Source organism: Lathyrus oleraceus, chromosome 7 (assembly GCF_024323335.1).
Source record: "Lathyrus oleraceus cultivar Zhongwan6 chromosome 7, CAAS_Psat_ZW6_1.0, whole genome shotgun sequence".
Classification (NCBI taxonomy): domain Eukaryota; kingdom Viridiplantae; phylum Streptophyta; class Magnoliopsida; order Fabales; family Fabaceae; genus Lathyrus; species Lathyrus oleraceus.
The window spans coordinates 529,060,015-529,087,941 of record NC_066585.1 but is presented as its reverse complement, the minus strand read 5'-3'; positions in this window follow the sequence as shown (position 1 = coordinate 529,087,941).

The following is a 27,927-nucleotide window of genomic DNA, read 5'->3' as shown; positions in this document are numbered from 1 at the left end:
GAATAAAAAAAGAGATGAGAGTGAAAAAAGAGAGGAAGAAAAAAATGATGAGGAGAAAATAATAGAGGATAGTATTGATGGTGAAATTGGGGAGTGGGGCGAGGAAGAAGTTGAAAAGGACGAAAAAAATGGTGAAGTTGAAAATAAAGAAAGTGTGGAAATTGAGAAAAATAAGAATGATGAAGTGATAGTGGAGGAAGTGAAAAAGAAAAGAGCGAGAAGTTCTAGAGTTGCTAAAGGAAAGGAGGTAGTGAGCGCTACTCCAATCCAAAACCTTCTGTATCCACATGCTCCATCTAAAAGGGAGAATGAACGGCATTACGCCCGGTTCATGGATATTTTCAAACAACTGCAAGTGAACATTCTGTTTGCCTAAGCAATAGAGCAAATGCCTAAGTATGCAAAATTCATGAAAGACATACTTACAAAAAAGCGGAGGTATACGGAACCGGAGACCGTTGTCCTAGATGCAAGCTGTAGTGCAATCATTCAACGGACGCTTCCGAAAAAAGAGGTTGATCCGGGACGAGTTACTTTGCCGGTTAAAATTGGTGATGTCTATGTCGGAAAGGGACTAATTGATTTGGGGTCAAGCATTAATCTTATACCATTGTCTATTGTGAAGAGGCTTGGCAACATTGAAATTAAGTTCATCTGGATGACTTTGCAATTGGCCGATAAGTCGACTACCCATCCTCATGGCATAGCCCAAGATGTTTTGGTTAAAGTCGATAAATTCTTTTTCTCGGTCGATTTCATTGTGATTGATATGGAAGAGTATGATGATGCTTCGCTCATTCTTGGCCGACCGTTCATGAAAACTGCACGTATGATGATAGAGGTTGACGACGGTTTGATGAAGGTAAGGGTCCAAAATGAAGAGGTAGCCTTCCATCTTTTTGAAGCCAAAAAGCATCCTAATGAGAAGCATGATTCTTTCTGAATCGATGCCACCAAGGAGAAGCATGTGGAGGTCACAAACCAGGTTCATGTTTCTAATCCTTCCGAAAGATCTCTTATCGGAGTATACAAAGTTCCGACCAAAAATAAAGGAAAAGAGATGGAAGCATTGTTGCATGAATTAGAAGCTTGTGGAGAACTTGTTTATCATGAAGACACAAGAGAAGGTTTGGATATGACAAAGAAAGTGGAGGAGCCAAAACTAGAGCCACATTTGAAGTACGTGTTCCTTGGAGATAATTGTACTAAACCGATAATCATTAGCGATACTTTGTCCATAAAAGAGGAGAATCAATTGACGCGAGTGCTGAAAAAGAAGGACGTTGTCAAACTAGTAGAGGCCGGGATGAATTGTTCTATCTCCGATGGTGAATGGGTGAGCGTTGTGCAAATAGTTCCGAAAAAGGGTGATATCAGATTTTATCGAAGGTTCATCAAGAACCTGTTGAAGACAACAAAGCCCTTGAGGAAGTTGCTCAACAAAGTCCATCGCGGAAGCTGCGTTATTTCCTTGGATGCTCCTCAATGATCATCGAACCGTCGAGCTTATCCGACGTTAAACAAGCACTTGTTGGGAGGCACCCCAACATTGTAAGCATTTACAGTTTTCTGTTATGTTGTATTGGTGTTCCAATTGATAAACCTTGCTGATATGTGCTTGGAATGTTGTTATGAAAAAAACAAAATGCTGTCATGCTCGCTAGCTGCTCGCTAGGCGAAGGCAGTAGCGAGCTGATTCGCTAGCTGCTCGCTAGGTGAAGCAGTAGCGAGCGCTGCATGGCAGAACTCATTTAATTTTTAGCAGGCCACACTTTTGGGCCCAAAAACCATTTTTAAAGTGTGCACTCACAAACTCTGAACTCCAGAACTCACACACACGCTCTCACATTCATTCTCACACAAACCCTAACTATTACATTGCAACACTCACTGTGCATTCTAACTTCAATCTATCTCTCAAGCCAGGTTTGCACCTTCTCATTACTTTATGCTTTCACATTGTAAATTTCTGAAGTATATGTCATTTAGGTTGAATTTGGGGGAATCGGTACATTAGGTTTTGCATGTGGGTGTAGATTTGCATGTACCTTAGAACGATGCCTTTCATGATAAATCACCTAGTTTCTGAAATGGGTGCTGGTAGACTTAGGGTTTTATCAAATTGGACTATTAAGAAGAGAGAACCCAGAACCCGTAAGATTCGCTAGCATCTCGCTAGGCGAATCAGTGGCGAGCATTCGCTGCCACTTCGCTAGGCGAACCTGTAGCGAAGCTTTGCTAGGTTCTCGCTAGGCGAAGCAGCAGCGACCATGACAGTAGTTGGATTTTCTATTTTGCTTTCTAATTTGTTCTGTGGTTTTGTGTGTTTCTTCTTTATGTCTTTGCAGATGGAATCCAGGCCCGACGCTTCTAAAAAGAGAAAGGGCGGGAGCACTTCCCGTCCCGTGCCCGTACAGTTCGACACCGACAAATTTGTCGGGCCAAAGCAAGCGGCTAGATATTTGGCTTTGGAGAAGAGAAATTTTTTGCCGGAAAAGAGATTTATAATCAACCCCGAAGGCACCTACCGTACATTTGCCGGGTTGATTCATAGCAAAAAGTGGGACCGGTTGATTTCTCTCCTTGAGCACTATGACATCGAAACAGTGCGTGAGTTCTACGCGAACGCACTACCGAACGACGACGAGCCATTCACATGGACGACTAGAGTGTCCGGCCGTACAGTTGGGTTCGATCGGGATACAATCAACCGGGTGCTGGGTGAACCGCTCCATCTGGGAGCGAATGAGAGGGACACTTACCACCGTGATTTGAGGCTACACAAAGATACCGATTCAATTTCTGCTACCCTGCTTTTTGAAGGGAAATCAGTTGAGTTGAACCCATTTGGGGTTCCGATGAGATACCATAGGGAAGACATGATTCCCATGGCTCAGCTGATCCTTATGTTGGTTCTGACAAATATCAAACCCAAGTCTCACACTTCAACCGTGCCGATCCCAGTGGCACACTTGGTTCACTGCATCCTCACGAATATCCAGATTGATGTGGCGAGGATAATTGCTTTAGAGTTGAAGTCCGTGATTGAGAGCGGGCTAAAGTCAGGGGCACGAGTTAAATGTCCCCTTGCTTTCCCGTGTCTCATCGTGGCTTTGTGCCAACATGCAAGGGTGAAGCTACCCTCTCGTAGTCAAGTAAGGATCCCGCCGGCCATCGATGACAGATATGTGGCCAAGTACTGCAAACCGAAGAACTTAAGGAGTAGTTCAGCTGCTGATGTTACCGGGACTTCTGATGGTCCTAGTACTTATGCTCATGGATCCGATCCTTTTCAGCAGGCTGTCTGCAACTACAATTGGGATTGGATGGCGGCAACTCAGCGCGCCATGCTAGATATTCATGATTCTATGCAGCTGTTACAGTTGCAGGTGCGTGACCCCTTCGGTGAACACTCGATGATGACGCGTGAACAGTTTCTGTAGCACGCTAGCTGGCCTGTGGACAGGCCTATTTTCGGAGAAGGGGCGGGTGTCGGTGCTTCTGGTGCTGGTGTTTCTGGTGGTGCTGAGGATGATGGTGATGACGATGATGATACTGATGATGCTACCGGTTCTGAAACCGGTAGTGATGAGGGTTTTGAGTCCTTTGAGGGCTAAGTTTATTTTATTTTATTGTATTTTTAGATTTGTTGTATTTTGGTATGGGTTATGTACTTTTGGGGTGTTTTGTCCCCCATGCACATTTTAAATTTTTTAAGTAATAGTTATTGTTTATGTTTTTAATTTGTGTGTTTGGTTTAAATTTCTTTTGTTTTAATAAATTTTTGGTTGGTTGAGAGTCAAACCTTCTAGATTGGTTGCTCCTCAAAGAAGTATCCAATGAAGGTGCATCCGAGTTTGGATGGCAATGATAAAAATAAACAAGTGAATAATGCTAAGGTACATGGTTACCTCCGGTTAGAATTTTAGAATGCATTAAGAACTTTACTCTATTTTGTAATTGAATATTGTTCTTTTTGCAACATAATTGAATGAATGTTTCATCTAGGACTTAAAACCATAAATTGTGAGGAAACCTCCATGGTACACTTAAATGCTGGATTCTAATAAACTTTGTTGATTCATTTGATTCATGCTTTGTCTTTTATTATTGTGAATTTATGGAAGCAATTAGAAATGATCAAGGCGCTTGTTTTCTTATGAGCACAACTAGTTCCAAATACAACTTACCCATGAGCAGAGAGAGTATTCGTTAACCCCTTTGAGCTTAAACAGTTGAATCTCAGCTTGAAATAAAGCGAGATGTCAAAAATCTTTTTTCTTGAAACCCGGAAAATTTTGATAATTGTTCTTTTGCCGTAAAAAGTCAAGAGCATTCACTTAGGGTGAGTAAGAAATAAGTTGGGGAGAACGAAAATGAGAATCGATAAGTGCCACAACTCTTGAAAAACCGAGCAAGCATTGAAAATAAAAAAAAATAGAAAAGAGAAACATCTGTTTTGTGAATACGATGTGAAAAGAAAAGAAAAAAAATAGAGAAAATGAAAATGAATGCTTGCTTGGAAGAAAAATAGTGAAAAACAAAAATTGAGTTGTGAAATAAGAGTTGTGGAGGTTTCAAATGAGAAACAAAGGGAACGAAGTTGAGATGTGTGAATAATGTACAATGAATGTCTCTTTTGCATCGGCAATTTCGTTTTCAATGGCCTTAGAAATGACCCTTGTTTGTAAATCTAACCAAGCTACAACCGGAAAAGTCCTTAGTGATCTTCGTGCTTCCGCATTTTTATTTATAATTATTAGACATTGTATGAATTGAATTGATTTCTTCATTGTTTGTTGGAGAGAGAGATTGTCCCCGCGGTTGCAAACGCGTAATTTCTTCAATCCTTATTCGAAGAGAAGAGATAGGGTGATTCATTCAAGATAATATTGTTGTGGATTGTTACATGTTTTACATTGCTATTAAGTTTTAGTTCTTGTGTATTATGTTATTCTAACCATTGGGAATTTGTATCTAGTTGATTCGCTTGTGTTTGAGCCGTTTTATCCAACTTCGGAGAAACCTTTTTCTTAAAGCAAATCCTCTTGTCCTTCAAGAGGCATACTTTGCTTGAGGACAAGCAAGAATCTAGTTGGGGAGAGTTGTTAGATGCCCAAAAGTGCTTATTTGAGCTATCAAATGTGGGCATCTTTCACTCCTTTTTGTTGCTAAAGTGTTCGAAACCGCCTTTGTTTTAGATGAATTGCAATACAATAATAAACGATCTTTGTACCTTTAATTTGTGCGTTATTGTGCAGGAATTAGGCATGAAATAATAGAAAATGAAGGCACGAGAAAGTTGGCAAAGGGACCAAGAGAAGAAAGCATTCATCCGCATGCTCGCTAGGCGAGTGGTGTAGCGAAGTGCTCGCTAGGCGAGCACCCAGCGAGCTGCTAGCGAGCATTGCCAGAATTTTACAGTAGCAAAAGTCAGCAAACTCGCTAGGCGAGCAGCCAGCGAAGGTGGTAGCGAACGCGCCCAGACATGGTCAAAAGCACAACCAGAACTTACTCGCTAGGCGAGCCACTAGCGAGCTCCCAGCGAGCAATTCCAGTAGCAAAACCACCTAAACTCGCAGGAGCGAAGGTGGAAGCATAGGCTTCGCCTAGCGAAGGTTTTGTTCGCCTAGCGAACATACGTTTTGGAACTTAGATATTTCTCTGGGCGCAGGTGCCTCTGGTGCCTATTTTGGGGCTCGCTAGGCGAACCATTCTGCTCGCCTAGCGAGCATGATAGCTCAGACAGCAGTAGTATAAGTAGCAGGGGCTACTTTTTGGAACCATACTTTATACTTTGTACTTTTACTTAGCATTTTCTTAGATATTTTCCAGCATTGCTTTAGAGATATTTTGTAACCTAGAAACTTATTTTTCTTCATCTCTTAACATTATTCTACAAAAAGAAGGTGGATTCCCATCCAATCTCGATTCTTCGACGTGGATGTTGATCAACCTTCAACCGAGACTTGTTGTACAAGCCACCATGAAAATGAGTGGCTAAGTTCTTCATTTTGTCAAGGTTAGATGTAGAGGATCATTAGCTTTGTGTGTAAATGGGATGATCTTCATTTGTAAACTCTTTAATGATGAATATATGGTGAAAACTTTGTTTTATTGATAACTCTTTGTGTTAGTTTATGATCGAGAGATGTTTACCAACTCTTTACCTAGGTTTTCATCCAATCTTGTTTGTTAGCTAGAGATAGTAATGAATGATTTTGTTCACGATAAAGTTGAACCAAAAAGTTGTCATTTTGATAGATTGTGTTAGAGATAAACAATGGATCAAAATGGGAAAACCCACAATGTGTGTTAGAGATAAACACATTGGGAGGACTTTGTGAAATAATTTATAATCTAAAGGAGTTTATGAGTTTGTTGATCGAACATATACATGCAAAGTGATCGTCGAACCCTAACTTTGACAATCTTTCTCAAATAGAAAAACCAAAACTTTTACCGCATTTTCTTACACTTTTATGCAAGATACCGTGACTAAAACCAAAACCCCCCTTATTACTACGAGTTAAGAATTAAAACAATTGTTGCACGACGGAGATATCTCACAATCTCTGTGGAGACGATAACAAAAACCCGACACCAAACCTACACTCAACACCTACCAATGTAGGCAACAAGATTGAGTTGCTTCGAGGTCAAATCGAAGCAACTCGGTTCATGATCCTCAAAATTCAAATCCTTGTATCTTTTTATATACTTGGAATTGGAGAAAATTGAGGCCAGATTCGAGCTCCTGAGCATTTTCTCTTTGAAATAGAGTCCTTGTTTTTCATTTTTCATGGAGTTGAGGTTGCACCAGTCTGGTGGTGATCATTGGAGAAGATGACCGGAGCTAGGGCTCTGGTGGTGCGTTGGGAAGTCCCAAGCCATCTGATCTGGTCCAAAAGTTTTAATCTTGGGCCTTGGTTATGATTACCACGCGTGTGGCGCTTTGACTCCGGTCTTTGGTGGATAGCGTGCGTGTGGCCATCAGATCTGCCACCTCAATTAATGAGGGAGATCTGATGGCCCTTGTTTTTTTTGTATTTTCTGATTTTTCATTTAATTGCTTTATTTGTTTAATTCATAATAATTTCATTTTTAATCCAAAAAATATGGGACTTTCACCAAAAATATTTAAATATTTTCTCTTTCGTTTTCTGAATTAAAATAATTTTTTGATTTATTTTGATATTTTTCATGAATTAAATGTTTCTATGCATAATTTTAATTATTTAAAAATACTTCTGACTTTTCAAAAATGATGAAATTTTTTGTCTAAGGTCCTTTGACCTTGTTTGACCTAGGATAAATCTCTTGGCCATTTATTTGGTGTTTTGAAGAGGTTTTAGGTTTTGACCAAACTAATTTGTATTTTTATGCATTTTAAAATTGATTTTTATTTGATTAATTGTATAAAAATCATGTTGAGCCATTTTTATGGTCTTGTGATGTTTGACTATTTGTTTGGGCCTTGGTCAAGGTTGATTTGACTCTTGTTGGATTAAAATCATTGGATTTAGGGGATTGATGAAATGCACATTTCATCTCCCAAAATGAATGAATGATTTTAATTTGATAAAATTCCTCTCATGACCAATTTGTGTTTCTCTCATTCCCCCCCCCCCCCCCTTTATATCCATCCCTATTTTCCCCGTTCCTTTCATTGACCAATGAAATCTCAAATATCCTAAGGCTAATTGGTTCATCAATGACCTTGTGTCAGATGAACCCATACAAGTATGGATGAGATAGGTTCATCCCTCTTAATCTTTTCTTTTAGTGTGTGGTATGTTTTAGGAGTTTGGTTCATTATACCAAATCTCTAACATGCATTAACACCTAAATTTTTATTGCCCGGTCTCAGATAGTTGTGACTTCTACATAAGTCCAATTACGATGCTTAACATAGAGCTAAATTTGACCCTAAAGGCATAGCATTCTAGTAAGTGAGATTGTAAGTCTCCCATCTTTTATGGTATTTCATGGAAACTTGGCCTTTTTTCCTTCCTATGGAAGATGTCTTGGTTCAAGGATCCATGCTTGGGAATAGATGGTTGAGTGTTCTCCAAAGAATGACTTAATCAATAAAAAAGCAAAAACACCACTAACATTCAATTAATCCTGACTAACATTTGACTAACTCTTATTAATATTGATTTACTTTCAAGTAATTTATGTTAGCAATTTAATTTTTAGTCATTTATCATTCATTGCCATTTACATTTCATTTAACTTGTTTATGTTTATGTCATTTTCACTTTGCTCATTTGGGTCATATCTTGTGATTATATTTTGTTTGTGCCTTTTGATTTTGTTTGTGGTTTTAGGACCTTAAAACATCTAATAAACAACAAAAACCCTAAAAAATGTTTGGTGGATTGTTGATCTTGATCTGAGCTTTTGGACTTAGAACTAGGCAACATTCCCTGTGCAAAAAAGACTTGGCCAATGCTAACATTCTGAGATCAAATTACTGTAAGTTGAGCCTTCATCTGATGCAAGTCTTGGGATTTATTTAGATTCATCTGCTACATTGTCTTGATGCAAAATGTTATTTTGATCTTGTGTCTAATGCTTTATTCTGGGTTAATCAAGGGATATTTCATCTGATATATGAGAAGACAAAGAAGATTGCTAGCTATGAAGTTGCATGCTTGGATATGGCTATATTTATTTGATGCCTTGATCTTCATGATGTCTAATATTGCTAATTACTTGCTGATTATTGCTTGATTCAAAGTCCAAAGGGAAAGTGGGTTTTCTACATGACATTCTTGTATGTGGGATTGCATCCCATTGGTCAGATCTTTTCAACTCTTAACTTTTAATTTTATGCTTAGGATTAGTCTCTTCATCTTCTCCTACTTCTTAAATTTCAAATCTCTCCCCCCTTTTAAAAACTTTCTTTGCTTGTAATTCCAAACTTAGACCTTATTGCAAAAATAGAAACTTTGGCCTTATGCCAATGAATTTTTAAACTCCTTTTTCTTAAATCAAACTTGTAAATAAATCTAATCATATTGACTAAATTTTCCAAAACAAAAAACAAAAAGAACTACCAACCTCATCCAAAAATTTGGGCCTTTTGTGCCTTTCTCATTAACCTTTTGTTAAAAGCAACTCACTCACTTTGAAATTTTTACCACGAACTACGAGGTTTTGATCCCTCATTTTTATGTTGGTACGTAGGCACAAGTCTGAAGGTCTTGTCAAACACAAAAATATAATCAATGAATTCTTTTCTCATCCCCACACTCTATTTTTGTCAAACATCAATTTATACCAAAAACACATACACACATAAAAAATGGCTCCCTAGGAGTACCTAGGACACTTTGGATGCTAACACATTCCCTTTATGTAACCAACCCCCTTACCTGTAATATCTAACATTTTATTAGTTTTTATTTGAAAACTTCTTATATGTGGGTTTTGTTCGTACTTTTCCATTTTCCTTTGGAAACAATAAAAGTGTGGTGGCGACTCTAATTTTATTGACGTTAAGCTTATCCATAGCTTGATGGTCATGAATTGGTCGCTACACTAAGTCCCAAAATAACAGAATGCCTATCAAAACTAACACTAAAGGATCCATGAAAGTATGGGTACCAAAGAGTGAGATTACTTTTGTTGTAGGTATGCTAAAAAGTAAGAACAAAACAACAATCTCAGTTCGAGGACAGTGGATAACTATAACGTATAACAAAAGAAAGCCTATATTCCACATCCTAACTCAAAAGGAGGAAGAATATGTGGAATTTGGAAGAAAGTAGGAAAGCATGAATACTTGTACTGGGAAGACTAATGATGTATAATCAAAAGCTAGTGCTTTAGGTGCCTAACCTATCTCTGAATCTTATCCAACTTAAATGGCCTCTGAGAAAGCTCATGGTGATTATCAGAAGAGCATTATTGGAACAAAGTTGTTCCTCTAAGAACAATCTCATTTGTAGATCAGTAGATGCACAAAGTTCTTGTCAGAAGATGCTTCAGAAGCTAGATGTTCAAAAGCTGGTGATTTATAATTAATCCCAACTTCTGAATCACATCCAGAGGAAGAAATGTGTGAAGAATCTCATTGCGAATCTCAAGAAAATACACAGTCCAAAGTACTTCAATCTTATCAAATAATGGATGAATTAGAAGAACTGAACCTATTTCAAAGGAATGATATGCAGGATCTAGTTCCCAGACCTCATCAAAAGAACATCATTGAAACAAAATGGATGTTCAGAAACAGGCTAAATGGGCAAGGAGAGGAGGTAAGTGATCGCTGGTTAATTCGTAAGTGCATGAATTACGTCAAAGTAATATAAAAGAATATCGATCCCACAGAGACCAATCGTTAATCTATCGATTACTATCGTTACGGTGTTTATCTAAGACGGTATAAAAGAGATATTGGGTTTCCAAAACAACGGTAAATAATAAATGCAGGTAAAGACAGGTTGAATGTAATTCACGTCAGTTAAGTGATGTTTCAATTGTCTAAATAGAACTACTTATGAGGCAATATTTTCTACTCTTGAAAAGAATCCATTTAACAAGAACTGTCACTTTCGCGTATTCAGAACCGAGTTTACCCTTAAATTAAGGCCTTTTATTGTCACTTAAAAAAGGTGCACAGAACGCTAAAGTAGTAAACCCATTTTTAAGAAATGAGACTCGTAAACTTAGTTGAAAAGTGATTTTGATTTGGAAAGTTTACCCAAGGAGTTTCCTGATTTTAAATCTATCAACGCGTCCGAAAACAGTTTCAAAAATAGTTTTTCCTTAAAGTGATAAAAATTCCTAGTTACTAAGCTAGGGTGCTTTCGCACTCCTCGAATAATTAAAACTAACCAAGTTTGTTTTAGAAAACTCAAGTTAAAAATTAAAACAGTCTTTAAAGTATTTCTACAGATTCAATATGTGAAACATTACTTTAACCGTGATCCTTACATTCTAACCTTTTAAAAGATTTAGCCAGACATGGTAACACAAACAAACACAACGGTGTTAATCATGATGAAAAGTTTGTTTTAGAATGTGAGGCTTAGAGAGCGAGTAAAGTGCGTAAAGTAAATAAAGTAAATCGAGTGCGGAAAGTAAATAAAGTAAAGCGAGTGCGGAAAATAAATAAAATAAAGCGAGTGTGGGAAATAAATAAAATAAAAGTGAGTGCGGGAAATAAATAAAGTAAAGCGAGTGCGGGAAATAAATAAAATAAAAGCGATGCGGGAAATAAATAAAATAAAAGCGATGCGGGAAATAAATAAAATAAAAGCGATGCGGGAAATAAATAAATAAAGCGATAAATAAGAACCTGCTCCAAATGGAGGCTTCGATTCTGGTACAAAAATAAACCTTCGACTCCTGAAGCTAAAGACGACAGCAACTCGAAGTGACCCAACTCAATCTCACTAAGGTGCGATAACCCCCCGATGTGACGGACTATCGCTATTACAAATGATAAATATATGCTTAGTGTTGTAAAACTAAGTTGGATGATTAGAAAACGAAATGGAATGAGCTATTTATAGAGGTTTTCAGCAGCTTGCAAAGACCATGGTGCCCTCCAATTCCCCTTAGTGGGAATGTGACTTCCAAAGGTGGCGCCCGCCATCCCTTCATGGCGCCTGCCATGTGTGTAAATGGGATGGATCATGGGAACATGGCGGTTACCTCCTAGTTGAGGGCTGATGACTCATGGCTTCTCCTATAGCGGTCGCCATGTGTAACGCCATATGTGTAATTTTGCCGAAAAAATCCTAATTTTAGGTCTTTTTGCTTCGTTTCTTCCAAAAGAGTCCGAAAGTGCTAAATATCTGAAAACAAGAGAAAAGAGAGCATAATACAAACAAAATGATAATAAAGTCCTAATAAACATGTGAAATCCGAGTCAAAAACACGGTGTAATTCAGTGTGATCAGTAAGAAACAAATCTAGATTGGTAGGTCAAGGCTACAGTCAGCTAGAAAGGTATAGGTTTCTCTAAAAACTTTGCACCAGTTGCAAGGTTAGAGACAATCAAACTTAGCCTCTCTCTTAGGACTATTAATCATGATAATGATTTATACCAAATTGATGTCAAGAGTGCCTTCTTAAATAGATTCATTTATGAAGACGTGAATGTAAAATAACCTTTTGGGTTTGAGAATTCAGTTTATGCATACTTTGTTTTTAAACTCAATAAATCACTTTATGAACTCAAACAAGCTCTAAGATCTTGGCATGAGAGACTAGGTAATTTCCTGTCAGATAATGGCTTTCAAAAGGGTTAAGTTGACACTACACTATTCATAAATAATATGAATAAGGAAATCTTGATTATCCAAAGTTTATGTTAATGACATAACTTTTGGTTCAGCTAATGCATCTCCTTGCAAAGAATTTTCTGAGTCTATGCAGGCTAAATTTGAAATGAGCATGACGGGGGAATTAAAGTTCTTCCTTGGAATTCATCTCAACCAAAACAAAGATGGAGTTTATGTTCATCAGTCTAAATATACTAAAGAACTTGTGAAGAAGTTCAAGCTTGAAGACTACAATGTTATGAACACTCATATGCATTCAACGTGAAATCTGAAAAAGGATGAAGAAAGCTCCAAAGTCTGATCAGAAGTTGTATAGAGGTGTGATTGGTTCCTTAGTCAACTTAACAGTTTCTAGACATGGTAGTTTGGTATATTTGTTAATAAATTATCAGATTTATGGGAGCAATCTAACTATATTCTATGTTAATACCGTTGTTATCTGTTTGACAAATAATCATGTTCAACATTCCAGAATCAAGCACATTGAGATCAAACATCACTTTATTAAAGATTTTGTTCATAAGGGTGTAATAGATGTACAATCTATTGATAATGATCAACAATGGGCTAATATATTTATCAAGCTTCTTACTATTAAAAAATTTGATTAAATAGAATTTGAACATACATAGTGTTGGATTCTGAATGAAGGACTAGAGCATGATGATGAGCAGAAGCTACTGTGATTAAAATCTCTAAAACAACTTCTGATGAACAATAGGCTTTGATGCATCTCAGCCTCTGAAACTAAGAATTGGATGCAAGTGTCTCTAATAGAATATAAGTGATACTTGTTTTTATTTGAATATTTTATGTTCACTTTTGTGTCTCTTATCTGAGTGATTCTTGGTTTGTTTTAGTGCTTAGTTTGTTGGATTATTTTTATCCTTCAGGTTATGTTATGTTTTCTCACACAGTAAGATATATTAATTGGGAATTATTATGCTTTCTGATAAAATTTAAAATATCTTTTTCCTCCCCTAGTTTTTTTTATTATTGGCTTAAATGGTTGAGATAATTCTGAGACTTCTCTATTAGTGAGTCATTCAAAGGAATTAAGAGAAAATAAACAGGAGTGTCTTTGTAATAAGAAAAATTGGGTAAACTTTCATTAAGTTGGAATGATATGACAAGATGCTTCAATACATTATTTTGTCTAAATCATCTCTCCAACCTAGAGTTATGTAGAAATTTCCCCAATCCACATCACATTCATCATCTGCGTCGGAATCAAAGTAGACAATTGGTTCTTGAGCCTTTTTCTTCTTTTTTCTTCTTCTTGGGCTTCTTCCTCGACACTGAAGTATTTCTTGGATTGAGTGCCTCGATGGAGGTGTTTGATCCAGAGGGTTGAATTCCTTCATGTCTCAAAAGATTATGCTCTTTAGAAGTTTTGGTCTCTAACCATAGTGGTCTCTAAAGAGACATTGATTATGGTATTTTATGTAGGTGTGCTCATCTTGAAGAAGAGATAGAGTTGGATAAAGATATGTGGTTTTAACATATGGTCTCATGCTTAAATGCCTGGTTAGTTGTTGAACATCATTTACATTGGAACGACTTCTCATGTCTATGATGAATTTGAATTTTTCTGAGTTAACCTCTATGCCTCTCTTGATGAGCATGAAACCCAAGAAATTTTGAGCTTGTACCCCAAATAAGCACTTGGCTGGATTTAGACGCATGTTGTAATTCCTAATTGGCCATAGGATATCCTATAAGTCTGTTGCATGATTATCCCCTTCTGATGTCTTCACTATCACGTCATCAATGTAAACCTCCAAGTTATTCCCTATTTTCTTTGAGAACACTGTGTCCCTGAGTCTCTGATAGTTGGCGCCAACGTTCTTAGGCCCATAAAGCAAGACATTATAGTAAAAGTTGTCATGGTTGGACATGAACGTCGTATTGTGTGCATCTATAGGATCCATATTAATCAGGTATACACTAAATATGCGTCCATGAAATTCAACATTATGTAACCCAAAGATCCGGAAATCAGGCGATTTATGTTAGAGAGATAATATAGATCTTTAGAACATGGAACATTGAGGTCGGTGAAATCAAAACATATATGTTATTTATATGATGCCTTTCTCACCAAGATCAGGTTTTCCAACAATGAATGGTATTTTACCTCTATTACAAAATTGACGCTTGCTAGCTTCAAAACTTCCCCGTCAATGGTTGTTCTCTTATCTTCACCAATCTTTTGCTTTCTTTACGACACTGGCTTAATTGAGAGGTATGTGCTTAGGAAATGACATACCACTATATTATTTATGCTAGGAATATTTGAGGGCTCTTAGGCGAATAATATAATGTTCCTCCTTAGTAAGGTTGTCAAATATTCTTCTTCAAATTCGGACAATAAGGTGCCCAACTTAGTGACTTGGTGGTGTAGATGCCCCAAACCTTTAAATTTTTGCCTCCAACCTAGGGTCCAGCTTGGTGTATCGACGTCATTCATTTCTGGACGAGTGATGGCTCATAGAGTGAGGGGTTCCCTCGTTACTTCTAGGCTACTCTAGTAACATTCTTGGGTGATCTCCTGATCCCCTTAACCGTTCCCATGTGTCTATTAGGTAGTAAGTATTTTAGAATTAAATGGATGATGGATAAGACTTCCCCCAACTGATTAAGAGTGAGCCTTCCTTGATGGTTCTAGCACTTGCCCCTAAGCTGAAGGTTGTTTCGAGGGCATTGTGGCCCTTTGTCTGCACTTATTCACCCAAAGGCTGACTAGGGACCCTTGGAAAGCTCAAATGATATAAGGATCCAATAGAAGCCCTTGGAAGGCGCTCTAAAATAATATGTCTTTTGAGCTGCCAAGGTCGATTAACACTCGCTTAACATCCTAAGTGGCATACTAAATCGTGATGACCATCAGATCATTATTGTGGGGGTATACTGATCACGTCTTCTATCAAAAAGGTGATTTTGGGCTCTCAATCCCTATCATAGGCACTGAGCGCTTTTATGGGTGTGATGTTTGCTGTTAACACCTATTGAGCATACCTTTACTCGGAGGAACTAGATTATCCCCCCCCCCCCCCACAGCGAAACCTCCAACGATGGTGTTTGATGGTCTTCTTATAATGTTGCTCGAACATCCTCGTGAGAAGATGATGAAAGTAATCGTGAGTAAATGATGTATGGCCCAGGTAAGTTTTATCGGAGGCCCAAAGTGGACGCCAATTGTACTTGCTAAAAGTACAAATGTGTGACAACTCCTAATTAATAAGGATTTTCAAAGGCTTTAAAGTTGTTGTGGTACTGAGAGTTATCTCATGTGAGGTGAGAAGCTATTGTATGTGTGTATTTTCTCCGATGTAGTTCCCTAGTCTATCACAGTATTGAGGTATTTATAATACCATGGGTCTGGATCCTAGTCATCTTAAGATACCATAACCACTCCAAGATTGGGCAGTTGTTTCCTAAAATTCAGGGAGCGTAGTTAAATCTCATGATCTGTTATGTAACTTTTGTTGTCCCAATACGCGTTTTACGCATGATCGCGCATTATGGACGGAGACACCAAGGTCTTAGGCGAAGTATCCGAAAAAGGGGCGTTTGAACCAATAAAATAGCGACTTGGGAAGAGTGATATACTGAGCATATGTCTTCACCTCACCCCAAGATTTCTTTCAAATACACTCCTACTAATAATATATAAACGAATCATCTCCCAAGATTCAGATACTTTTTACATACAACTCATAATAAAGATTCTAATTTTGGTCGTCATCATATGTTAACAAATATAATCACTTTTGTATTTTAAGATTATTGTTAAAAAAGCTTTTATTTAATGATTTTAGATATTCTTAAATATCAATTTATTAATCCTCTAATTTTATATATATATTTGTTTGACCAATTCATTTACACACTAAATTATATATTATAAAATGTCGAAGATATATATTTTTTATTTAAATCATACATAAATTGTATGTGTAAAAAAGTTGTAAACTGTAATTATAAAATATTAATAATTTATTTAAAAAGTTATTTACTCATTTATGATTTAAAAGTTATCCATTGATTTATGACATTTATTTGAAATTTATAGTGTGAATCTATTTATAAATTTCTAAAGAATATATACAATGCATTATTTATAATCCTAGAAAGCATTAGATTTAACAACTAATCAACTTTGCTAATATAATACTACTTGAATAGCAAGTTAATTAACAAAAAGTTTAAGAATCTTGTTAAGTGATCTATTATCCTCACGACACCAAGACAAATCAATCAACAAGAAAACATGATTATTGTAGTAGTAGTTAAATTAATTAATCAATCAACTTAATGAACTAAACCAGGCCCCTCAACCTAAAAAACATTGAGACAAATTGAGTTCACAACAGTTGTTTTAATAAATGTTTAGGTTACTATTCCACCAAATTTGAAAAGCAAAGGACATTTTAATCAATTACACACACAACACAACAGTGTATTTAATGATTGATTATTAGTATGGGACCTCAAAAAGTTAACATTTATTTTAACTACAGTTAATGATTAGTACTCTACTTTACTTTATTAAAAAATGTAAAAAAAAAATATAAAAAAGTGGAACAAGACATGTAAACCTACCTCGTAAAGAGAGTTTGGTGTTGAGAAGGGTAAAATCTTGCTTTCTTTTCTTTCTTTCTTCTCACGTGCGTCATCCATCATCAGTGTTATGTTACCGTCACTATCACACCTTTCATTTCATTGCTCATAATTCAATTTTAAATTACTAAAACAACAAATTTGGATTGATTAAAATGCGAAAATTTATAATTATGGTAGACTAATTTATCTAAGTTCTATTTTGAAATATAAAAACATATTTGTTTTAATTGATTAGTTAATCAAAAATATTAAATTTAAATTAATATGTTGTAAATATTTTTTTATTAGAAAATATTTCAAAAAAAAATAATTAACTTAATTGATTAATGATGTTCCTGCTTGGATAATATATTAAATGACATAATAACACATAATTTATGACAAATATAATAAGATCATTCCATCGGCTATGGCCCTCAATGAAATATAATATGAATTTGTTTTAGAAAAATGTTTTTATGCATTTATTCTCATTTTTATGTTGATGATATAAAAAAAATTTAAATAAATATTTTTGTCAAACCATATTCTTTAGTGATTCATTAAGACAAAAAAAACAATTGAAAATAATGAAGTGTGTAAATATTATAATTTGTTTTAAGTGTTATTTGTTGGTGCTAAATCCTTAGAAAATCACAAATGCTAAGAGAGTTTTTAAGCCTTTGATTTTTAATAGATTTTTCACATAAATCATTAAGGTTCTGTGAAGTTTTTCATAGTCAAGTGTAAATCATTGTCTTCCGTATGAGAAGTTTTTCATACTTAAATTTTAGAAGAAAAAAAACTTCATGTGTTTTGAAGGTCTCGCATATTCAAAATTTGAAAGATTTTCATTTTTAACTTACTCTTCGAGTTTGTGTACGAGAATGAGTGATTTACATAAACAACACATAAACAAGAATTGTGAGAAGTTTGGAGAGCGCACAATAATAGTTTAAACATTCATGATCCATATGAGACACTGATACCACATTTTACCTAAAGTCCTAAAACAATTGAAATAAAAGTAATATATTGGATCATGAGGAAGATCATTAATATTTGACTAAGAGTAACACATAAATGAGAGAGACATCATATATTCACTCAAAACCTTAAGGTGATATGTATGTGGATTCTCTCACTTATAAATGTTCAAGTCTCCACATTTATAACCAATGGGGGACTCTAACTCACACTTGACTTATTATTCTTAAGACTTTCCCTCAAGTGTGAGTCCATAATACTCTCCCTCAAGAGGAAACTCTTTTGTCCACATACATTTGTACTGTCGTTGACACCTCTTTCCTGGACATTTCGATTTCAACTGACACATTTTCTTGGGCATTTCCATACAAGTAAGTCGGTTTCTTTACTCGAAACAAAGGCTCATGACACCATTTGTTGGATCATGAGGAGAAATATAAACATTGGACTAAGAGCAACACACAAATGAGAGAGACAACATATATTCATCAAAAACCTTAAGATGATATATGTGTGGGTTCTCTCACTTATAATGCTCAAGTCTCCATATTTATAACCAATGTGAAACTCTAACTCAAACTTGACTTATTATTCTTAACATTTACTCTCAAGTATGAGTCCACAATGCTCCCCATAAAGTAGAAACTATTTTGTCCACATACACTTGTACCGCCGTTGACACCTCTTTTATGGATATTTCAATTTCAACAGACACTTCTTCTTGGGCATTTCGATACAAGTAAGTCGGTCCATTTACTCGAACCAAAGGCTCGTGATACCATTTGTTGGGTCATGAGTGTTGGAAATCCACCAAAATCTATGAAGAATTTCAATCAATCTTGATGAACAAGATTGTTATCACCCATACAATGACAATGAAAATAAAAGAACAATGAAGAAAGAAAGAAAGTAAATAACGATGAAGGAGAAGAAGAATTAAAATTCTGCAGAGTTTCTCTCTGCCCACAAACTGTGGAAAACTTCTTATTCACTTCGTAACTGCAAAATACTGTGAATATAATGTTATGAATACTCTATTCACTTTATTACAAAAATAAGGGTTACTCCCGTTATTTATATATTTAGGTTAACTTGGACCTCAAGCCATAACCCAAAACTATAAAAGCCCAAAATAGCTAACACTACTAAAATAGGCCTAAGTCGAAATTCTGGGTGAAACAACATGCTTTGACACTTCGACACTCTAACACAACTCAACGCACTAGGTGGTTCGACACTTCGACACTCTAACACAACTCAGCATACTAGGTGGTTTGACATTTCCTTGTTCCTTTTGAGCAGCCTGCTTCGACACAAGGAATTATAATTCAACACACCACCTAATTCATTGTGTCTAAGCTATCTACATTCATCATACCTCTTAGTCTTCTAAACACTTCGACCTGCACTCCCTTCATCATGATGTCTGTAATCTAATTCTCAGTTCTGCAGTGTTCCATATCCATCTTCCCATCTTCTACCTGCTCTCGAAGATAATGGAACCTCGTCTCGATGTGTTTGCTTCGACCATGTGCTATCGGATTCTTCGCCGGATTGATAGCTGGCATGCTGCCGATCTTAATGGTAATTGTTCCATGACTATTCGTTGTTATCTCTTTGACCAGATTCACCATCCACGCTGCTTGACATGCACAAAGAGAAGCAGTTATGTATTATGCTTCGCACGACGATAATGCCACTACTGGATCTTTTCTCGAACTTCAAGCAATCGGTGTACCACCTAGCATAAACACATAGCCATCTGTGGATTTTCGATCCTCAGCATCACTACACCAACTTGAGTCGGTGTATCCCACTAATTTGCATTATTTTCCTTCATCGACTATAGGAAACAAAATGCCATAGTTGAGAGTTCCTTTCAGATACCTTAGTATCCTCTTCGTCGCTGCTAGATGTGATACTTTTGGCTTCTGCATGAACCTATTCATCATACCTACACTGTATGCTAAGTTAGGCCTTGTATGAAAAAGGTATCGAAGTGACCCATTAAGTCTTCTATATTGGGTTGGGTCAACATCATCTTCATCTAAATATTTCGACAATTATAATCTGGGCTCAGCTAGAGTCAAAGTTAGGTTGCAATCTTGCATCTTAAATCTCTTGAGTATTTCACCTGCATACCTTCTTTAATGCATCATCAAACCTCTACCACTCTTGTAGAATTCAATGCCAAGGAAATATGAAATGTCACCCAGATCTGACATTTCGAATTCCTTGTTGAGATCACCTTTGAAGTCTTCGATCTCCTTCTTGCAACTACTTATTATCAACAGGTCATTGACATAGAGACATAGTATAATCAATTTACTCTTGCTTCTTCTTACATATACTCCATGTTCAAATTTACATTTCACAAATTCATTCTCCCTTAAAAATCTATATATCTTCTTGTTCCAAGCTCTTGGAGCATGTTTAAGTCCGTACAGGGCTTTATGCAGCCTGTACACCTTTCTTTCTTCGCCTTGTTTCACAGATCCAGATGGTTGTGCAACATAAACTTCTTCTTCTAAGGGGCCATTTAGGAATGTATATTTCACATCCATCTGGCACATGTGCCAGTTGTTTATGTTTGCTAGAACAATAACCAACCTGATTGTTTTTATCCTAGCAATAGGTGTAAAAACTTCATCAAAGTCGACTTCTTCTTTCTGAAGAAATCCTTTCGCCACAAGTCTCACCTTGTGTTGAGTCACTTCTCCTTTGGGATTCAACTTCACCTTGTATACCCACTTCACATCGATTTACTTTTTGTCTTGGGGAAATTCGACAAGTGACCAAGTTTTGTTAACTTCGATTGACTTCAGTTCTTCGTCCATTGCTTTCATCCACTTTGAATCTTTCAATGCCTCAGCTGCATTGACTGGTTCAACATCTGCATAGAAAGCATAATGTACCATCTCACCTTCTTCATTGACCACATCATCTGATGTAATCACACATTCTTACAACCTTGCAGGCATGTGTCTTGTTCTTTGAGGTCTGCTTGTGCTTGCTTCAACTCTGGCTTCTTCCTGTCGAACTTCTCTTTCGACTTCACTAGTTGGTTCATCACAAAATATTCTCACTGAATCTTTCTTGACATTCTCAGTCTAATCCCACTCCTTAAACTTGTATATGATCACGTCCCTGCTGATCACCACTTACTTATTCACTGGGTCGAACAACTTGTATCCTTCAGTCGAATGATATCCTATCAGGATCATCTGACTCGACTTGTCATCAAGTTTTCTTCTCAACTGATCTGGCACGTGTCTATGTGCTATAGATCCAAACACCTTTAGATGACTCAAGCTAGGCTTGACACAAGACCAACATTCTTCTGGTGTGATTCCTTCTAGCTTCTTCGTCGGACATCTGTTCAGGATATATTTCGCAGTCGATACAACTTCTACCCATAATTCTTTGGCTAGATGCTTCCCTTTCAACATATTTCTAACCATATTCATAATGGTTATATTCTTCCTTTCTGCGACTCCATTCTGTTGTGGAGTGTAGGCTGGCACCACCTCATACACAATCCCTTCTTTCACACATAATGCATCGAAATCTTTCGACATATATTCTCCACCATCATCAGTTCTCAAAATCTTGATCTTTCGACCGCTCAGTCTTTCGACCATAAATTTAAACTTGGCAAATACCTCGATCACTTCATTTTTCTTCTTGATCAGGTAAGATCATAGTTTTCAATTGAAATCATCTACGAATGTAATAAATTATTTGTTACCTCCAATCGAATCCACCTGGAGAGGACCACATACATCAGAGTATATGACTTCAAGAATTTCCTTCGATCTGCTTCCGTCTTCCTGCATCCTTACTGAAGCTTTTCTTGTGCTACTTGGCCTGTACACATTCTTCACATACTTCGTTTAGAATATCGATTTCTGGTAATCCTGAAACCATATTTCTTCTCTTCAAATCTTTGATGTCTTTGAAATTGAGATGACCAAGTGTATAATTCCATATCCATTCATCTCTGTTGGCTGCTGTTGCAAGGCACTTATGCTCCATTACATTAAGTTCAATCTTAAAGGTTCTATTATGAGACATTGGAGCCCTCAAGATCAACTTTGCATTTGAGTCGGGAACTCTCATCATATTGTCTTTGGTCGACATCTTGTAGTTCTTTTTTACTAACTGCCCTATGCTGAGAAAATTGTTCTTCATGCCTGGTATGTACAACATATTTGAAATTACTGACCTTTTGACATCTTTCCTCATAATTAGAACATCACCAGCACCTTCATTTGCTAGAGTGTTGTCACTTGCAAATTTCACAATATTCTTCATTGAGGGCTTTATGTTGACAAACCAACCTTTCCTTCCAGCCATGTGTGATGAGCATCTTGAGTCCAAGTACCACTGGTCCTTGAATTTCTCTTCATATCTTATTGTAACCATCAGCAACATATCTTCTTCTTCATGTTTCGCCAGCTTTGCATAAGTTTCTTAATTCTTATGCTTTTCTAGAGAATCACTAGAATAATGACCATACCTTTGACAATTGTAACACTGAATATGACTCTTGTCTGCCTTTTGACCATCACCTCTTCCTCTACATGCATCACCACCTCTTTGGTTGCATTGGTTCTAGGGTTTTCTCTGATTCGACCAGTTTCCTTCTTGCTGATTTCGACCAGTCAAATTATTGTAACTTCTTATGCCTTTGTTGCCATTCCAGCTTCCTTTGCCTTTCTTTTCTTTTGCTGAGTAAGCCTGCAAAGCCATATCACTCTTCAAGTTTCCTGTAGCTCTTTCAACCATTTTTTGTTCATGAGATTCAAGCGTCCCTTGAAGCTCTTCCTTTGTCAGTCTTGACAAATCCTTCGACTCTTATATGGCTACTACCACGTGGTCAAACTTTGGAGCCAACGACCTCAAGATCTTTCCAACAATAGATCTTGATGTCAACACTTCTCCATATACCTTGATTTCATTCACCGGTTTCGTAACCTTAGTGAAGAAATCGGTTATGCTTTCATTGTCTTCCATCTAAAGCAATTTATACGTCATTTTATGAGTTTGTAACCTCGCCTCTTTCACCTTTTATGCGCCTCCAAACGATTTCTCCAAAATATCCCATGCTTTTTTCGCTGACTCTGCATCACTATCTTTTTCAAAGTTATCTGCATCAACACATTGATGGATTATAAAGATAGCTTTATAATATTTCTTCTTCAATTCTTTATGCGCAACCTTTTCTTGATTTGTCGCGTCTTCTGCAAGCGTTGCTACTCCTTCCTTCACAAGATCCCAAAGATCTTGATAACATAATACAACCTTTATCTGCTTGCACCAATTTTCATACTTGTTGTTCTTGAGAATCAGAAGATTTGCTGAAAAATGCCCGTTTGGATGATTCGTTTCCATGATGATTTTCTTTCCACGAATCGATTAAACCAGAGCTCTTGATACCAGATGTTGAAAATCCACGAAAACCTATGGAGAACTTCAATCAATCTTGATGAATAATATTGTTATCACCCACACAATAACAATGAAAAGAGAAGAACAATGGAGAAAGAAAGAAAATAAAAAACGATGAAGGAGAAGAAGAATTAAAATTCTGCAGAGTTTCTCTCTACCCACAAATTATGGAAAACTTCTTATTCACTTTGCAACTGTAAAATACCGTGAATACAATGTTATGAATACTCTATTCACTTCATTAAAAAAAATAAGAGTTACTCCCTCTATTTATAGATTTAGGTTAACTTGGACCTCAAGGCAAAACCCAAAATTATAAAAGCTCAAAATAGCTAACACTACTAAAATAGGCCTAAGTCAAAATTCTGTGTGAAGCAACATGCTTCAACACTTCGACACTCTAACATAACTTAGCACACTAGGTGGTTCGACACTTCCTTGTTCCTTTCGAGCAACCTGCTTCGACACAAAGAATCACAATTCAATAATAAAGAGAAGCATCAATATTAGGCTACGTGCAACAAACAAATGAGAGAGACACCACATATTCACTAAAAATCATAAGATGATAGGTGTGTGCCTTTTTCCATTTATAAATGATAAAGTCTCCACATTTATAACCAATGTGAAACTCTAACTCACACTTGACTTATTATTCTTAACAATTTATTCTATTAATATTTTAATTTTTTATATATATGTATCAAACATTTTTCAATTAGAGATTTATGTTAATCTATATGATTTAAAGGTATTAATAATTAGGTTGTGTTACATTTAGTCGCCACATGAATGGCAATTCAATTTTTTAAGTATAGTTTATTTTTCTTCCATGTCTACTTCGTTAGTCATTTTTATTCAATTTTATTTTTTAATTGTTTTAATTTTATTTTTATATTATTTAAGTTTGTCACTATTATTTGTGAAGACACGTTCATATTTCTTAATTTGATTTTGATTAAGATAAAATGATATAATAAGAAGAAAGATCAAAGAAGAAAAAGATTAAAAATCAAATATCAAAATTGCATGACCTTTAGAAATTTGAAGGATCAAATTATGAAGATTGAGGTACCAATGACATTTCATTTGTGTGTACATTTTAGGCGCTCAATCTCTTCACTTAAAAACTTCTAAAGGTTTTTTCTAAAACTTTCATGCATCATAAGTTTTCATTATATATCTTTCTACATGAAAATATTTAATGAGATTGTATTCAATAAGCAAATATTTGTCTTAGTGGTTGATTGGACGTGTTCAACTAGTCAAGTGTCATGGGTTTGAACCTTGATTGTGTCACTTTTCTTAGAAAAATTTCAAGATTTTTAATGTCATGAGACAACCAATTATTGTTATGAATTAATCGATTATCCTTGAGACAATATGATTTTTTCAAAGCTTTGTCATGATTCAAAGAGGTGTGTTTGTGCAATATAAATTCAAACATTTTTTAACATTCAGATTTCATCCCTTTCAAATAAATTTCTAAAAAAATCATCTTCATAAATTATCAAATACTTTCAAGAACTTTTATGCATAATTTTAATATCATTCAAAGATAAGTTCTTGAGCACATAGAATATATACTTTTGAATTGTTCATATTAAAAGGGAAGATTAGTTGAAATTTTTGTGTGATTTCAAAAATTCACTTGTACTCAAAATTGACATGTAACATTTTATTCTTATATTCAAAGTGTTGTAAAATCTTGTTATCCATGATTGTTGAAAACAAGTGTGAGAATTGAGAAAGTAAGATTCTTTCTCATTATGTTGTAAAATCAAAGAAGTGGGTTGTACTTCTTTGTTGTTGTTAGAAGATTATATGAGAAGTCTTGGTGTGAGGCTTGTACAAAGATCTAACATTAGTGAATTCTCTCATAGGATGTGAGAGGACTAGATGTAGCATTAGTTGATAAGGGGAACTAGTATAATTCTTTGTGTTCATTTACTTTACTGCATTTATTTTTCTGCACTCACTTATATATCTTAAACTAGAAAAATAAATTCATCACTTCATTATTCATAAAACCAGTAAAAGTAAAGTAGAAAGTTTATTACTTTCTCTCTAAAATTCAGTAACCCTAGTTTATTACTGTGTGATTTTAATTTTTAAACAACGCATGTTTGAAAGTGACTCTCGAATTAATGACTAATTTCTTAAAATATGGTCGCATTTTAAGAAAATGCACGATTCCCGGTGCAATATCTGAATATGACTCCATCGAATAAAATCACAAAGTATTGAATCATAGTTATTATTATATCCTTCATTGACATATAACCTCTCATAGTTACAAATACTACGAACTCCGTCAACTAGTCATTAGTGTGGAGTGTTACAAGAAAATAACATGCCAAAGTGATCCCACATACAAACTGTTATTTTCTTTGTTAGTCCTTAATAATTTCTCTTAAATGCCTTAAAGACAAAGAAATTGCATGGTATTATAAACCATAATGCCACAACTTCAATATGGTGTCGACCACCAGCACAATGGTCCTAACAACGTCGGACTCAAAATTATAACCATGCCTCAAACTCCAAACTATTGTCGACCACATGCACGGTGGTCCCAATGACACTAAGTCTCAATATTAACAATTGTCATATAAGCAAATAATGACAAATAATTATAATAATAATATTCATTGCATTATCAATTGTTCAAAATAGAAAATACTTGAGAATTCAACAATTAAAAGTGTCCAAAATAAAATACAACATGATAAGAAAATGACATAAAGAATTAACTCCCACTAACCAAGTACATCAAAAGCACTCAAAATGCCCGTGTTTTCAACATGGTTTTTGAACACAATGGGCCTAAGTCCCTGGTTAGGGGATCAACAAACATGAAATCAGTACCAATGTACTCAAAAATAATTTTGTTTTTCTTTACAAGATCTCTAACGGTTAAATACTTTAACTCCAAATGTTTAGAAGTGCTAAAAGCTTTATTATTCTTAGAGGAGAACTCAAATGCATTATCATCACAATAAAACTTTAATGACCTAACAATGGAATCAACAATACGAAGTCCAGTTACTAAATTTCTCAACCAAACAACATGAGTGGAAACAACATAACAAGAAATAAACTACGCGTGCATGGTAGAAGAGGCGAAAAGATTTTTCTCTTTACTCTTCCATGATATCGCACCTTCGACTAACATAAAAATATAACTAAAGGTAGATTTCCTATCATCAACACATCCAGCAAGATCAAAATCAGTATACCCAATTATTTCCAAGTTGCCAACTCTCCTAAAAATAAGCATGTACTCATTAGTTCTTTGCAAATATCTCATCACTTTCTTATGAGCAATACAATGATCATTCCTAGGATTAGACTAGTAGCATCCCAAGCCAACTAAGAAAGCAATGTCAGACCTAGTCCATACTTGAGCATACATCAAGCTGACCAATGCACTATCAAATGGCTTTCCCTTCATTTTTGCGCGCTCAGTTTCATTTTTAGGACATTAATATTTACCGAATTGGTCACCTTTAGTAACTAGTGAAGGAGAAGAGCGATCCATAACGCAGCGGAATTTAAAATTTCTCCTTTAGTGATCCTTACGAATGGGCATGATCAGTGATAGAATCGTTACCTCTTGTGGCGATTGTAACCTTTGATGCAGATCTACGGAGCGGTCACGAACGTTGAACGATGATAACACCTCTACTCAGTCCACACGAACGGGTTCCTTCAATCTCAGTGCTAGCTGCTACGAATGAAGGCTTTGAGTGTGAGAGAGAGAGAGTGAGAGAGAGAGAGAGAGAGAGAACGAAATTGCAACTACTCAAAAGCTTCTGCACAAGGGTTCTATTTATAAAACCACTTGTGTGGGCTGCAAGCTAAAAAAAGCCCACTTAAGGGTATGTGGCCCATATCTTATAATATGCCAAAATCACTTAAGCGCATGGTACCTTACCATATTTCGTATTCTACTTAAGTACACCGTACCTTACGATGTTCTAGAATTCACTTAAGTGCGCCATACATTACGGTATTCCTTAGTTACTTTATCTCTCATCAATCCGTCCTTTTGTGTGTGACCCTGTAGGTTTTCGCGGCATTGACAATTATATTAAATCACGTTTAAAATAATAAACAGTGAGCGGTATCTAGCAACACATTACTGCTACCCAAGACACGAAAATATCATGTGATTTGACAAATTCTTTTGCGATAATACTTATGTGTACAATTACCCTTTTGCCCTTATGTTTATATTAAACACAAGGCATATACCGTGTCATCCTTGTCCAGTTCAATATTGGGCCCATAGACATTTATCCTGTTACACAGGATGGGAAAATTCCATCTAGGTCACTCATGTCCCTTAGCATGCTTCGTGGAGTACCCATCAACTGTCTTTATGGTCATCTAGTTACGGACAATGTTTGATCAACAATAAGGCACTCGACTCTACATCTAGGGTCCATAGTGGTTTCAGGTCGAAGGGTGGTATACACCATTATCACCATGAGAATAACTTATGACACTTTGCATAACATTCTATATAGTATTCTCATAGCGGGTCAATCCAGTATAAATATTACTCTTAATATTCATA